Source organism: Manis pentadactyla, chromosome 15 (assembly GCF_030020395.1).
Source record: "Manis pentadactyla isolate mManPen7 chromosome 15, mManPen7.hap1, whole genome shotgun sequence".
In the NCBI taxonomy this organism is placed as follows: domain Eukaryota; kingdom Metazoa; phylum Chordata; class Mammalia; order Pholidota; family Manidae; genus Manis; species Manis pentadactyla.
This window is the reverse complement of record NC_080033.1, coordinates 32,753,828-32,761,327: the sequence shown is the minus strand read 5'-3', so window position 1 is coordinate 32,761,327 and position 7,500 is coordinate 32,753,828.

Genomic DNA, 7,500 nt, shown 5'->3' with positions numbered 1-7,500 from the left:
ACCAACAGGCAGAATTAATTGCCCTCACCCATGCTTTTACCTTAGCACAGGGATCTTCACTTACCATCTACACTGATTCCAAATATGCCTTCCATATTTTACCCTCCCATGCAGCAATCTGGAAAGAAAGGGGGCTCCTCAATACCAAGGGCAGCTCCATTACCAATGCTAACTACATCATACAACTAATAAAGGCCTCATACCTACCAACTGCCATAGGCCTAGTACACCGCCACTCTCATCAGTCAGATCAATCTTCCATCACTCAAGGAAGTAACAGAGCAGACAAAGCAGCCAGATGGGCAGCAATGATTTCTAACGTGCTCTTATTTCTACGTCTAATGATCCTTCTCCTGCTGACTCTAAATCACCTTCTACTAAGGCCATACTCTCCTATCTACATAACCTATTTCATCCTAATCTCCAATCTTTACAACACTTTCTAAAAACTCAGCTACCTCTCTCCTCTTCAGATATTACCTTTCTAAAAACACTTACCACCACATGCGAAATCTGCCAAAAGGTCAATCCTAATTCACCTTCTCGACCTCCCTCCTTTCCCACTCATCAAGCACAGGGACTCATTCCTGGGATCGACTGGCAGCTTGACTTCACTCATATGCCCTCAGTAAAACACTACCGATACCTTCTAGTACTGAAAGACACATTTTCAAGTTGGGTTGAAGCCTTCCCTACAACAAACAAATGAGCTCAGACAGTCTCCACCATTTTGTTATCGGAGATCATCCCCCCTCCCCGTCTTGGAGTACCTACTTCCTTACAATCAGACAATGGCCCTGAATTATCTCCCAGGTTTCCCGGACAACCGCTAAAGCTCTTAATATCCCCTGGCATTTCCATATTCCATACCACCCACAATCCTCAGGTAAGGTGGAGAGAACCAAACGAACTCTTAAATCCATCCTTACCAAACGATCCATAGAACTTCATCTTGACTGGACAAAGCTTCTCCCTTTAACTCTGCTCTGACTCAGGGCTTTGCCCAAAAAGCCCACCCCCCTTTCTCCTTTTGAGCTCATGTATGGCCACCCTATGCTTCCACCAGGTCTTAACTTCGAAAGCCCCACTCTTCCTTCTCATCCTATATCTCCACTACTCCAACACATCCTCTCTCTACTATGGTCCCATGCTGACCTCTACACATCAAACCTCATGACTCTCCCTCTCCTACTTTTTATCAACCCAAAGATTCAGTCCTCCTCTCTTCTCCTAACCAGGTTCCATCACCCCTAACTCCCAAGTGGCCGGGACCCTATCAAGTGGTCCTATACACTCCTACTGCAGTCAAACTTACAAAGTTTCCTCACTGGATCCACAACTCCCATATAAAACCCTTTATCTCATCCTCTCCCCCTTCCTCTGAATCTCCCACAGATTCCTACTCCTCTATCCCAACAGGATCACTTACACCTTCAACTCCACAGACTACAAATCCTCCAGTAACCCACTCTACAACCCAAACAGGACCTCTCCAAATCTGGTTTTCATCTCGGCCTACATCTCTTCTGGCCATCACTGAACACCACACCCCCGAAGATACAAAAGGATAAATACAACACCTACACAATTTTGCTCATTTCCTATGAGCCCAAACTTGCATAACTTTCCTCATTTCCTACCCATCTAGAAGAACTTCCCCAATACCCACCATCTACCCCCTTATAATTCAAGATTCATGGCTGCAGGGAACCCTTTCAGACTTCTACCCAAATGAAATCACTACCTTTTCCTTATGCATTCTCTTACTTCAAGCCTTACTCTCTTAATTACACTTACTCACTCAACCTCTAACCCTATGGCTCAAACCCTTCCCACATACCTCAATCAAACAATCTCACACAGTCCAAATCATCCAGACCTTTAATAGAACTATCCAACCCCCTTGCAGGGTCTGTCTTTACCTTTCTAGGTTAACAGACTCAGCAACCCTTGCTACTGTAAGAACCTGGATCAATACCTCAGCAGGACTTCACTTCACCAAAACAGCTAACTCTAGAGGCAAAGCCCTAGCTGAAGGACCTGACATCAGACTACCGGGAGCACTAAAAAGCATTAGACAAACCTTGAAAGCCCACCAACTTCCCCAATGAGCCATTATCGGCCCACCCCAAAGTAAAATTTATGTGATCCATCCTGGCCGCTTACGCATTTTTCGAGCCCAACAAGGCCACTATATTCCAGTAGGCTCTCTAGATCCTTCCCTCTGCAAACACACCCTTCAACTCCTTCCACCATCAAACCACCGCAATACTAACCATCTGGGAGCTCTCTTAAGAGTCCCTGTATATCACTCTTTCCAAGGCAGTCTAAATGCCACCACATCCTAATATTGCAAAGACAGAGGGAAAAACCCCTAAAAGACACTCCCCAAGCCCATAGGGGAAACCAAGAATGCAAACAACTTGACATACCTGAAGGTAGAATCTTGAACCAAAAATATGCAACTCTCAGCCAAGAAAGTCCAACCAAGATACAACCAGCCTCGTCTCTATCCCCTCTAACAGTTGCAGCATTAAGCTCCTCTTTTCAAATATGGCATAAATTTCAGGGAGTCCAACATTCACTCCCCAAACGACCCCCAGATCTCCTTCTCTTATCCCGCTTTGACCTCAGAGGATGTCTATCCTTGGAAACAGGCATCTTTTGGGTATGTGGAGATAGAGCATATGTCTGCTTGCCAAACAACTGGACCAAGACTTGTACTTTTATTTTATTTTATTTTTTACTTTTTAAAAAATTTTATTTTGGTATTATTAATCTACAATTACATGAGGAACATTATGTTTAGTAGACTGCCCCCTTCACGAAGTCCTCCCCACAAACCCTAATAGAGTCACTGTCCATCAGCATAGTAAGATGCTGTAGAATCACTACTTGTCTTCTCTGTGTTGCACAGCCCTCCCTGTGCCCCCCCACACACATTATACATGCGAATCTGAAAGCCCCCTCTCTTCCACCCCACCTTATACCTCCCCTCCCACCCATCCTCCCCAGTCCCTTTCCATTTGGCAACTGTTAGTCCATTCTTGGGTTCTGTCATTCTGCTGCTGTTTTGTTTCTTCAGTTTTTTTCTTTGTTCTTATACTCCACATATGAGTGAAATCATTTGGTACTTGTCTTTCTTCCCCTGGCTTATTTCACTGAGCATAATACCCTCTAGCTCCATCCATGTGCTTGCAAATGGTAGCATTTGTTTTTTTCTTATGGCTGAATAATATTCCATTGTGTATATGTACCACATCTTCTTTATCCATTCATCTACTGATGGACACTTAGGTTGCTTCAATTTCTTGGCTATTGTAAATAGTGCTGCAATAAACATAGGGTTGCATCTGTCTTTTTCAAACTGGGCTGCTGTATTCTTAGGGTGAATTCCAAGAAGTGGAATTCCTGGATCAAATGGTATTTCTATTTTGAGCTTTTTGAGTAACCTGCATACTGCTTTCCACAATGTTTGAACTAATTTACATTCCTACCTGCAGTGTAGGAGGGTTCCCCTTTCTCCACAGCCTCGCCAACATTTGTTGTTGTTTGTCTTTTGGATGGTGGCGATCCTTACTGGTGTGAGGTGATATCACATTATGGTTTTAATTTACATTTCTTTGATGACTAGTGATGTGGAGCATCTTTTCATGTGTCTGTTGGTCATCTCAATTTCTTCTTTGGAGAACTGTCTATTCAGCTCCTCTGCCCATTTTTTAATTTGATTATTTGCTTTTTGTTTGTTGAGGTGCATGAGCTCTTTATATATTTTGGATGTCAACCCTTTATCGAATCTGTGTCATTTATGAATATATTCTCCCATACTGTAGGATACATTTTTGTTCTATTGATGGTGTGCTTTGCTGTATAGAAGCTTTTCAGCTTGATATAGTCCCACTTGTTCATTTTTGCTTCTGTTTCCCTTGCCTGGGGAGATATTTTCATGAAGAAGGTGCTCATGTTTATGTCCAAGAGATTGTTGCCTATGTTTTTTTCTAAGAGTTTTATGGTTTCATGACTTACATTCAGGTCTTCGATCCATTTCAAATTTACTTTTGTGTATGGGGTTAGACAATGATCCAGTTTCATTCTCTTACATGTAGCTGTTCAGTTTTGCCAACACCAACTGTTGAAGAGGCTGTCATTTCCCCATTGTATGTCCATGGCTCCTTTATCATATATAAATTGACTGCATATGTTTGGGTTAATGTCGGAGTCTCTATTCTGTTCCACTGGTCTGTGGTTCTGTTCTTGTGCCAGTACCAGATTGTCTTGATTACTGTGGCTTTGTAGTAGAGCTTGAAGTTGGGGAGTGAGATCCCCCCCACTTTATTCTTCCTTCTCAGGATTTCTTGGAGTCTTAGGTGGTTTCATATGAATTTCTGAACTATTTGTTCCAGTTCATTGAAGAATGCTGTTGGTAATTTGATAGGAATTGCATTGAATCTGTAGATTGCTTTGGGCAGGATGGTCATTTTGACAATATTAATTCTTCCCAGCCAAGAGCATGGGATGAGTTTCCATTTGTTAGTGCCCTCTTTAATTTCTCTTAAGAGTGTCTTGTAGTTCTCAGGGTATAGGTCTTTCACTTCTTTGATTAGATTTATTCCTAGGTATTTTATTCTTTTTGATGCAATCATGAATGGAACTGTGGTCCTGATTTCTCTTTCTAATGGTTCATTGTTAGTGTATAGGAAAGCCACAGATTTCTGTGTGTTAATTTTGTATCCTGCAAGTTTGCTGAATTCCGATATTAGTTCTAGTAATTTTGGAGTGAACTCTTTAGGGTTTTTTATGTACAATATCATGTCATCTGCAAATAGTGACAGTTTGACTTCTTTACCAATCTGGATTCCTTGTGTTTCTTTGTTTTGTCTGATTGCCGTGGCTAGGACCTCCAGTACTAGGTTGAATAACAGTGCGGAGAGTAGGTATCCCTGTCTTGTTCCCAATGTTATAGGAAAAGCTTTCAGCTTCTCGCTGTTCAGTATGATGTTGGCTGTGGGTTTATCATATATGGCCTTTATTATGTTGAGGTACTTGTCCTGTATACCTATTTTGTTGAGAGTTTTTATCATGAATGGATGTCGAATTTTGTCGAATGCTTTTTTAGCATCTATGGATATGATCATGTGATTTTTGTCCTTGTTTTTGTTTATGTGGTGGATGATGTTGATGGATTTTCGAATGTTGTACCAGCCTTGCATCCCTGAGATGAATCCCACTTGGTCATGGTGTATGATCCTCTTGATGTATTTTTGAATTCGGTTTGCTAATATTTTGTTGAGTATTTTTGCATCTATGTTCATCAGGGATATTGGTCTGTAATTTTCTTTTTTGGTGGGGTCTTTACCTGGTTTTGGTCTTGGGGTGATGCTGGTTTCATAGAATGAGTTTGGAAGTATTCCTTCCTTTTCTATATTTTGACAAACATTAAGGAGAATGGGTACTATGTCCTCTCTATATGTCTGATAAATCTCTGTGGTAAATCCATCTGGCTGGAGGTTTTGCTCTTGGGTAGTTTTTTGGTTACCACATCAATTTCATTGCTGGTGATTGGTTTGTTTAGATTTTCCGTTTCTTCCTTGGTCAGTCTTGGGAGGTTGTATTTTTCTAGGAAGTTGTCCATTTCTTCTAGATTTTCCAGCTTGTTAGCATTAGGTTTTCATAGTAGTCTCTAATAATTCTTTATATTTCTGTGGGGTCCATCGTGATTTTTTCCTTTCTCATTTCTGATTTTATTGATGTGTATTGATTCTCTTTTTCTCTTAAGTGTGGCTAGGAGCTTATCTATTTTGTTTATTTTCCTAATGAACCAGTTCTTTGTTTCATTGATTTTTTTCTATTATTTTATTCTTCTCAATTTTATTTATTTCTTCTCTGATTTTTATTATGTTCCTCCTTCTGCTGACTTTAGGCCTCATTTGTTCTTCTTTTTCCAATATCAAAAATTGTGACTTTAGGCTGTTCATTTGGGATTGTTCTTCCTCCTTTAAATATGCCTGCATTGCTACATACTTTCCTCTTAGAACTGCTTTCGCTGCCTCCCACAGAAGTTGGGGCTTTGTGTTGTTGTTGTCATTTGTTTCCATATATTGCTTGATCTCTATTTTAATTTGGTAGTTGATCCATTGATTATTTAGGAGCATGCTGTTAAGCATCCATGTGCTTCTGAGCCTTTTTGCTTTGTTTGTACAATTTGTTTCTAGTTTTATCCCTTTGTGGTCTGAGAAGTTGGTTGGTAGAATTTCAATCTTTTTGAATTTACTGAGGCTCCTTTGTGGCCTAGTATGTGGTCTATTTTGGAGAATGTTCCATGTGCCCTTAAGAAAAATGTGTATCCCTCTGCTTTTGGGTGTAGAGTTCTGTAGATGTCTATTAGGTCCATCTGTTCTAGTGTGTTGTTCAGTGCCTCTGTGTTCCTATTTTCTGTCTGGTGGATCTGTCCTTTGGAGTGAGTGGTGTGTTGAAGTCTCCTAAAATGAATGCATTGCATTCTATTTCCTCCTTTAATTCTGTCAGTATTTGTTTCATATATGTTGGTGCTCCTGTATTGGGTGCATATATATTTATAATGTTTATATCCTCTTGTTGGACTGCCCCCTTTAACGTTATGTAATGTCCTTCTTTATCTCTTGTTACTTTCTTTGTTTTGAAGTCTATTTTGTCTGATACTAGTACTGCAACACCTGTCTTTTTCTCTTTGTTGTGTGCATGAAATATCTTTTTCCATCCCTTGACTTTTAGTCTGTGTGTATCTTTGGGTTTGAGGTGCGTCTCTTGTAAGCAGCGTATAGATGGGTCTTGCTTTTTTATCCATTCTGTTACTCTGTGTCTTTTGATTGGGGTATTCTGTCCATTTACATTTAGGGTGAATATTGAAGGATATGTACTTATTGCCATTGTAGACTTTAGATTCATGGTTACCAAAGGTTCAAGGTTAGCTTCTCTAGTATCTAACTAACTTAACTTGCTTATTGAGCTATTATAAACACAGTCTGATGATTATTTCTCTCCCTTCTTATTCCTCCTCCTCCATTGTTTATATGTTAGGTGTTTTATTCTGCACTCTTTTGTGTTTCTTTTGACTGCTGTTGTGAGTAGTTGATTTTATTTTTTGACTTTAGTTTGTATTTGGTTGGTCTGTTTTCTTTGCTGTGATTTTATTTTCTCTGGTGACATCTATTTAGCCTTAAGAGTGCTCCCATCTAGGGCAGTCCCTCTAAAATACCCTGTAGAGGTGGTTTGTGGAAGGTGAATTCCCTTACCTTTTGCTTGTTTGGGAATTGTTTAATCCCTCCTTCATATTTAAATGATAATCATGCTGGATACAGTATCCTTGGTTCAAGGCCCTTCTGTTTCATTGCATCAAATATATCATGCCATTCTCTTCTGGCCTGTAAGGTTTCTGTTGAGAAGTCTGATGATAGCCTGATGGGTTTTCCTTTGTAGGTGACCTTTTTTCTCTCTCTAGCTGCCTTTAATACTGTGTCCTTG